The sequence below is a fragment of the Vombatus ursinus genome, unplaced genomic scaffold (genome assembly GCF_900497805.2).
Source record: "Vombatus ursinus unplaced genomic scaffold, bare-nosed wombat genome assembly UNPS02007460.1, whole genome shotgun sequence".
In the NCBI taxonomy this organism is placed as follows: Eukaryota; Metazoa; Chordata; class Mammalia; order Diprotodontia; family Vombatidae; genus Vombatus; species Vombatus ursinus.
In genome coordinates, this window is record NW_020947238.1 from 1,574,067 (window position 1) to 1,581,471 (window position 7,405).

At 38.3% G+C, this 7,405-nt stretch overlaps 1 pseudogene; it reads left to right on the plus strand.

The window, feature by feature from the left end:
* The first annotated feature begins 1,733 nt into the window (after positions 1–1,733).
* Positions 1,734–2,951, plus strand: LOC114033808 (annotated as a pseudogene).
* The last annotated feature ends 4,454 nt before the right edge of the window (positions 2,952–7,405 follow it).

A 7,405-nucleotide genomic window follows, 5' to 3' on the forward strand; every position in this document is an offset into this window, starting at 1 on the left:
TAATGTTCCAATTCTCCCACATCTTCTTCAACATTTATCATTTTCTTATTTTGTCATATTAGCCAATGACTCTGACCTCAGAGTTGTTTTGATTTGCATTTCTCTAATCAATAGTGATTTAGAGCATTTTTTTCATATGACTATAGATAGCTTTAATTTCTTCATCTAAAAACTGCCTGTTCGTATCCTTTGATCATTTATTATTTGGCGAATGACTTGTATTTTTATAAATTTGATTTAGTCATCTATATATTTTTGAAATGAGGTCCTTATCAGAGACACGCTATAAAATTTCTTCCCCAGTTTTCTGCTACCTCCTAATCTTGGTTGATTGTAACATTTTATCATTCTATCTTTCCTTCTATCTCATGATCCTCAATTATATTCTGTGTCCTAACTGTGACCTCCACACCTTTGACTATTTATTTCTTTCCCAGACCTTCACCCTTGCATTTGTTACACTTGCCTCCTTCCCTATCTTTACCTCTTAGCAAACCATTTCAGCTCCACAATATCTCCACTTGAGTCTATTGCCCCTTAGACTATTGCTAACCATGGTTGGCAGTCCCCAAGCTTACATACATTTGCTCGTGTCTACTTGCAGAAGAAAGAACCAAAATAAACAGTTTCTTTTTGAAAACAAAACAAAACTAAGGGATGAGTAGTCCATTTTGTGAAATTCACCTTTGTACACAGCAGAGCTGCAGAAATGTTTGTCTATCATTTATGGGAGCTAGATCCCCTTACACTTCAGTTTTTTTTTTTAAAGGCAAATACTGCATCAACTGTTATAAAAACTTAAAACTATACACATTCAATGTGCAGCAGTGGCACAGTGCTGGTTCTGGAATCAGGAAGACATCTACTTAAGATTAAATCTGTACTCGAACACTTATTAGCTGTGTGACCTTGGAGAAGTTACTTTACTCTGTTTGCCTCAATTTCCTCTTCCGTAAAATGAGCTGGAGAAAGAAATGGCAAAGCACTCTAGGATCTTTGTCGAGAAAACTCTCAACAGATTCATGAAGAGTTGGACGTGACTAAACAACTGAACAACAACGACATACACATTCAACATGAATCATTGAAGTGGTTATTTTTTTTTAGTGAGGCAATTGGGGTTAAGTGACTTGCCCAGAGTCACACAGCTAGTAAGTGTCAAGTGTTTGGTCTGAGACCAGATTTGAATGCAGGTCCTCCTGACTTCAGGGCCAGTTCTCTATCCACTGCGCCACGTAGCTGCCCCTGAAGTGGTTAATATTAAAAAGTGGTTTGTTTCACCTTGCTGTTTGGACTTCTTCTGCCCATACTCTCTAGAACATTTTCATATAACTACTTTCATTACTTCTACTACTAAGAGGGTAGAAAGGAGCCTTGAAGGTTGGGGGGTAGTAAGGTAGCCAGAGAGTGGAGGCTTGTGGGCCCAGTAAATAATCTGTACTTCAAATCATCTTTTAAGAAGAGGTCTTTGATATAGCTCCTGCCCTTAAGGAGTTTACAGTCTGTTAGGAGAGGAGGTTGAGAATTGGAAAAAACATGTACACAGATAAGTAAATGTAAGGAATATACAATACAATACAATACAATACAATACAAAGTAATTCAAAGAAGGAGAGTGTTTAAAAAAAGGGGGGGAGGATCCAGAGAGGCCTAGAGTAGGAACTGGTACCCAACCTCTACCTTGGAGGGAGCTAGCCATTGGAAGAAGCAGAGCAGGGCATCCAGGACTATATATGCCTGGCCAAGACCACCACCGGTTCTCAGAGGGGGAACATCCAGGTGTGATACTGTTTCGTCTGTACCTCCGAATCTGGACGGTGCAACCAGAGCCCACCTATGATGAAACTGTGCTTTTTTTGGAGAAGACAGCCAAGGACTTGGGCCTTGTCAGAAGGTGGAGGTGGCCTCAGGCCCAGTAGTGACTATATTGACCTGGCAAAGTACAGATCTAAGGCTCTGTTCTCTTGTGCTTAACTCCCACACCGATGTGGTGCCTGCCTTCCAGAAACACTGGAATCAGGATCCCTTTGAAGCCTTCAACACCCAAGGGAATGTTTATGCCTGGGGTGCTCAGGACATGAAATGGGTTGGCATTCAGTACCTGGAGGCTGTTTGGAGGCTAAAGGCAGAAGGGAAGTGTTTTCCCAGGACCATTCACATGCCTTTTGGCACTGACTGGAAGACACCAAGGCGTGGAGCTGTTTGTGAAATGGCTGGAGTTTCAGGCTCTACCAGCTGGGTTTGCCCTAGGTGAGGGCTTGGTTAGTGAATGGAGCCCTTGGTGGCTCCATGTCACAAGCTCTGCGAACCCAGGCCATGGCTCACGGTTCATGGAGAATACAGCGGCAGAGAAGCTGAACAACGTGGTCACCTCAGTCCTGGAGTTCCGAGAGCAGGAGAAGCATCGGCTACAGTCAGACCCCAACCTGACTCTGGGGGTTGTGACCTCCGTGAACCTGACAATACTGGAGGGAGGAGTTGCCTTCGATGTAGTGCCGGCCACCGTGAGCGCTAGCTTCGACTTTCAAGTTGCTCCAGATGTGGACCTTAAGGCCTTTGAGAAATGGATTCAGGGCTGGTGCCAGGAGGCTGGTGCCAGGCCTCCCCCAGGAGGCTGGGGAAGGTGTCACCTACCAGTTTCAACAGAAATGGACAGAGCCCCGAATTACAGCCACCAATGACACTCTAATCCATGGTGGACTGGGTTCAGCAGAGTCTGTAGACAGCTTAATCTCACTGTGAAGCCCCAAATCTTCCCAGTTGCCACTGACAGCCGCTACCTACAGGCTGCAGGGGTTCCAGTACTGGGCTTCTCCTCGATGAACTGAACCCCAGTCCTGCTGCATGACCACGAGTTCCTGAATGAAGTCGTGTTCCTTTGGGGCATTGACATCTATGTGCGACTGCTGCCCGCCCTGGTCAGTATGCCAGCCCTTCACAATGAGTGCTAATAGCCCCACCTAACAGCAGCCTCTGGCTTATCCTAGTGCCTTCCCCTCCCCAACCTGGGGTGCTGAGGAAAAAAAAAAGAGGTCTTTGAGATTTCACTGGGATGTCATACTCTCAATATAAAGACACCTACTCATACAGATGAGCAACACCTCTATAACTTAGAGTTTTTTGAGAACTACTTCTAAGATATTTAAGGTCTTGGTTACACAATTAGCACCTTTCAGTAACAGGGCTGGATGACTGTTCTTTTCTGACTCCTAGGTCAAGTATCTACTGATTATTTTATATTGCTTCTGAGCCCAAAGTAAATATGTAGGTGAATGGAAAAAATGTATGGATTTTGCATCAATTAGAATTATAAGAGACAGTAATCTAGAATACTGTAATCAGTTCTGGGTTCTTAAACTCAGAAAATATATTAGCAATCTAGAGACCTTATGGAGGGGGCATACAGGATGATAAAATGCCTTAGAACCTTGCCATGTGAAGTTATTAAGATGAATGCAAGGAATGGGGGATCCATAGTCTGCTAAAGAGAAGATTGTTGGAAGACAGAGAGAAGATGGTTGTTTCTCAAATGAGATAACATTTGCAAAAGGATCAGCACAATGTCTGATACATAGTAGATGCTTAATAAAACTGTTCCTGTCCCTTGTTAGAATTTTGAAGCCATAACTCATAGAAGAGGGATTAGTTTGGATTTGTTTAGAATCAGAGAATGGAAAAAAAAAACTGCAGCAATGAGCAATAAAGATATTAGGTTTAGAAAAACTTAGAAATTAGGTGTGTTCTCCCTCACTGAATGTCTTTTTTTTTTTCCTAATGGATCTTTTTATCTTTCCTAGGCTAGATGTACAAGGGTTACTCACTGCAGTGTCCCACTTCTGAACCATATCCAAGCTTTAATCCACTCTGTTTCTAACCCAGTCCAGTTTGCCCAACTTAGGTAATTTGGTTGTCCTCTACTAAAGCAGACTCATGAGGTTGATCCAACATGTAGTGCAGACAATCAGTAGGCATAGTTCAGTGTGCCTCAGGACTCCTGTGCTAAAGCAATTCATCAGCCTCAGCCTCCATCATAGCAAAGATTGTAGGCCCTTTACCATGTCTGACTGCTACATATCTTCAAGTAAAAGCCCAGGTGATTCCTAGCCTAATGTGTTATAAAAGGCATTCTTTTTCTGATCCTGACAGGACTTAATGACTGCTGATGCTCTTTGACTTCTACAATAATATAATTCTGTCAAATGGAGGTAAGGAAGCATGAAAACAAACAAAAGAAACAACCCAATGATTTCCCAGTTTATATATAGCCTAATCCTGAACCACGAATCAGTCCTTCAAATGTTTGCTTAATAAATAGATCAAGATTAAATTTCTTAGCAAATTCATTGCTCAAGCATGTAAGTCATTAGAAATAGATTTATTACTACTACTACTACTACTACTACTACTATTATTATTTAGCCAGTGGCCCATGAATGAATGCGTTTCTCTGTCTACTTTGTTCTTAATATTTGGACAATTATGTTTTGGAACTCTCAATTGAGTTTTTTTTCTTTTTTTTTGTGTTTTTGTATTTGAATACTAGTATATACTTAGAAGGATGTATGTTAAAGAAACATAAAAATCTGGAGATAAATGTGAAAATTCTAAGGACATTCTGATTTTTATCTTGAGGGTCAGTTTTTCTGCACTTTCTGTAAAGGTTTTCTTTTATGCTAATCTTGAAAATTCAAATTTCTTCCCCAAATTGATTATGTGTTTCTGAAACCATACCTTGGTTCCTCTAGTTCTGTCTCCCCACACCAATTGCACTTTTAAACAAACTATTTTTCCTTACCTTAGTCCCTGTTCTTTATGAAGTTAACAGGAAAAAAAAAACATTAAAAATTGTCCTAAATCCCCCACTGTGCCTATTTAGGAGATTTACTTCATTTTAGAAATTATTGAAATCTGAGATATTTAGAGTTGTTTCTGAAAATGTATATCAGCTAGGGTTCTATGGTAATTCAATTATTCATATTAATTCTGTGTTGAAAAATAACCCAAAATCTTACCCATCAAGTCTATGGAAATACAAAGGTTCTCACAGATGTGTTTGAACAAAGACAATTGTAACAGACAGATACTCCTCTCTTCCTAAGTCTGTGCTCAGGAACAGCTTGCACATTTCCCTCAGTTGATTTCCTTACTGCATCAGACAGCTATAACATTCCTTACTGGTGTCTGACTTTATTAGCTGAAGTACTGAATGCTTCCAACATTTTCCCCTCTGAATTTAAAATTGTCCCTTCTTGTTTATAATTTAGGGAGGTGGCTTTTTTTTTAATCTTTCCTTTAGAGCAGTTGAAACAGTCATCAAGCTTAGCATCCTTGTTTTTAGTGTTCCTCATCATTTCGAGATCATTTTGCAGAGAAGCACTTTCTAGAGTACCTTCTATATTTTCTCCAATGATTATTTCTACTTTCCAAGGAGAAAACTCCCATTTGTACCATGAATTCATTTGAGTTCCTCAGCTTGCTATAACTCCTTGGTAATTCACTGGCTAGGGAAATATTATTTTATTTGAATCACTCTCCTCAAATTCAGATCGTGAATTTATGGGTCTTTTCTTGGAAGGGTGTTGGAAGATTAATTCACAAGATTTTTTTTTCTTTTTATTTTGCTTTAGTCTATACTCAGCTAATTCTCTTATTTGTAACTAATTTACTTTTTTATTGGATTTGAGGCTACAGATTCATTTATATATATAACATGAACTGGAAATAAACAGCAAAATAGGACTATCCTTCACACTCCAATAAATGTTTTCTTGAACTAGATTTTTATATAAAGAAAAAGCTTTCAACACAAAATCATTCACAGACTGAAACATCTGTGGGACCTCACCCTTTAAAGAGAATACCTCTTCCATTTCATCTGTATTCACCATCTATAATACAGGCAGTGGCTTGTACTAAGCATTTGCTTCCCCATTTCAGGCTCCTTCTGATACTGATAATCAGATCATTTCTCAAAGTTTATTTTTTCTATGCTTGCATTGATCAGAAAATTGCATGATCTTAAGATATGCACAAATAACATGTCATTAGAGGAGACTGTTTTTCATTCATGCTTTAAAAATGAGAATTAAGTGGAGTGAGATATATTGTTCTCTATACCTTTCAATCTTTCTTTTTGGTGATAAAAATAATCTGTTCTACAGATGATATATCTTAATTGGATGTCATTCCAATCTTCCTGCTTTTTCCCATTCACTTTTTTTTGTTTGTTTTTCTGCTGTTTTGGGAAGTTATACCATTCATAGTCTTCAATCATTCTGCCCCATAACAAGTTGGTGCTGGATATACCTTCCAAGCTGGTTTTGTCCTTAGATACCTTTTTCTCTCGTCTGCTTTGGACTCCTTTTTGAGGTAACTGTTTCAAATTACTTATACTTCTTTTAGAAATTATAATTAGTGTCAATGTCTTTACTTTTATCCATTTCACAGGTCTCAGAGTCATTGCTTTGTTAAAATAGGTCAAAATGGAACTGTTTTAATTGTGCATAATGTTTTCTCATCCCAAACCTTTCTTATAATTTGGGGGTGGTTTATCTGAGGGCACACACAAACAGCTAATTTTGGAACCATGCCTTTGTAAAAGATTAGTCTGTTAAGATTTACTTATTCTCATTTTTTGGCAGTAAAAAGTTTTCCTTGGAGAGTCAAATTAAGGACTTGGTGGAGTTGATTTTATTGTGCCATCAATGGTAAAAAGAGAAACCATTTCATTAAATATTTTATCATTTGACTTTTAAGTGTTTATGATGAGCCCTTGAAAAAAATATGAAATTACTTGCTGCTTCTGTGCTATGTTACTAAAGATAATACAGAGAAATTCTTAAAAGAGCTTAAAAATTTTCTCTTGATAAGAATCAATATATCCTTTGATGTTCAGTGCTTCAGTATGGTGACGGGCTTAGAAGGACGTGCCAAATTTCTAGGATGCATTGTCAAATATTAACACTAAAGTTCTGCTCTAATGTCCCATCATGTAACCTTGTGGGATCAGAGGCTTTGCTAGGTGAACCCAAGCTCTGTCAATTTTTAACATTAGGTTTAGAGTAGGGGTTGAATAAAGAAATCATATGTCTTATCCAAGGACTGATCTATTCAATTTTTTTAATGTTCATCTCCATATTAGCCAGAATGTGATGAGTATTTGTTGTTCTTAGCGTATACAGGGGAATTGTCATCTATATTGTGAAATTATACACACACACACATACACACACATCCAATTGAAATTATATATCCTTGATATCAATGAATCAATGAATCTATGAGTATTTGTTAAGTGCCTGCTAAGTATTTTTAAGGGGATGTTATTTGTGAACATTTTAGCAACTGAGATCATTGTTAAAATCAAGCTTAGATTTTTCAGAAATTAGGAATAGACAATAACAGA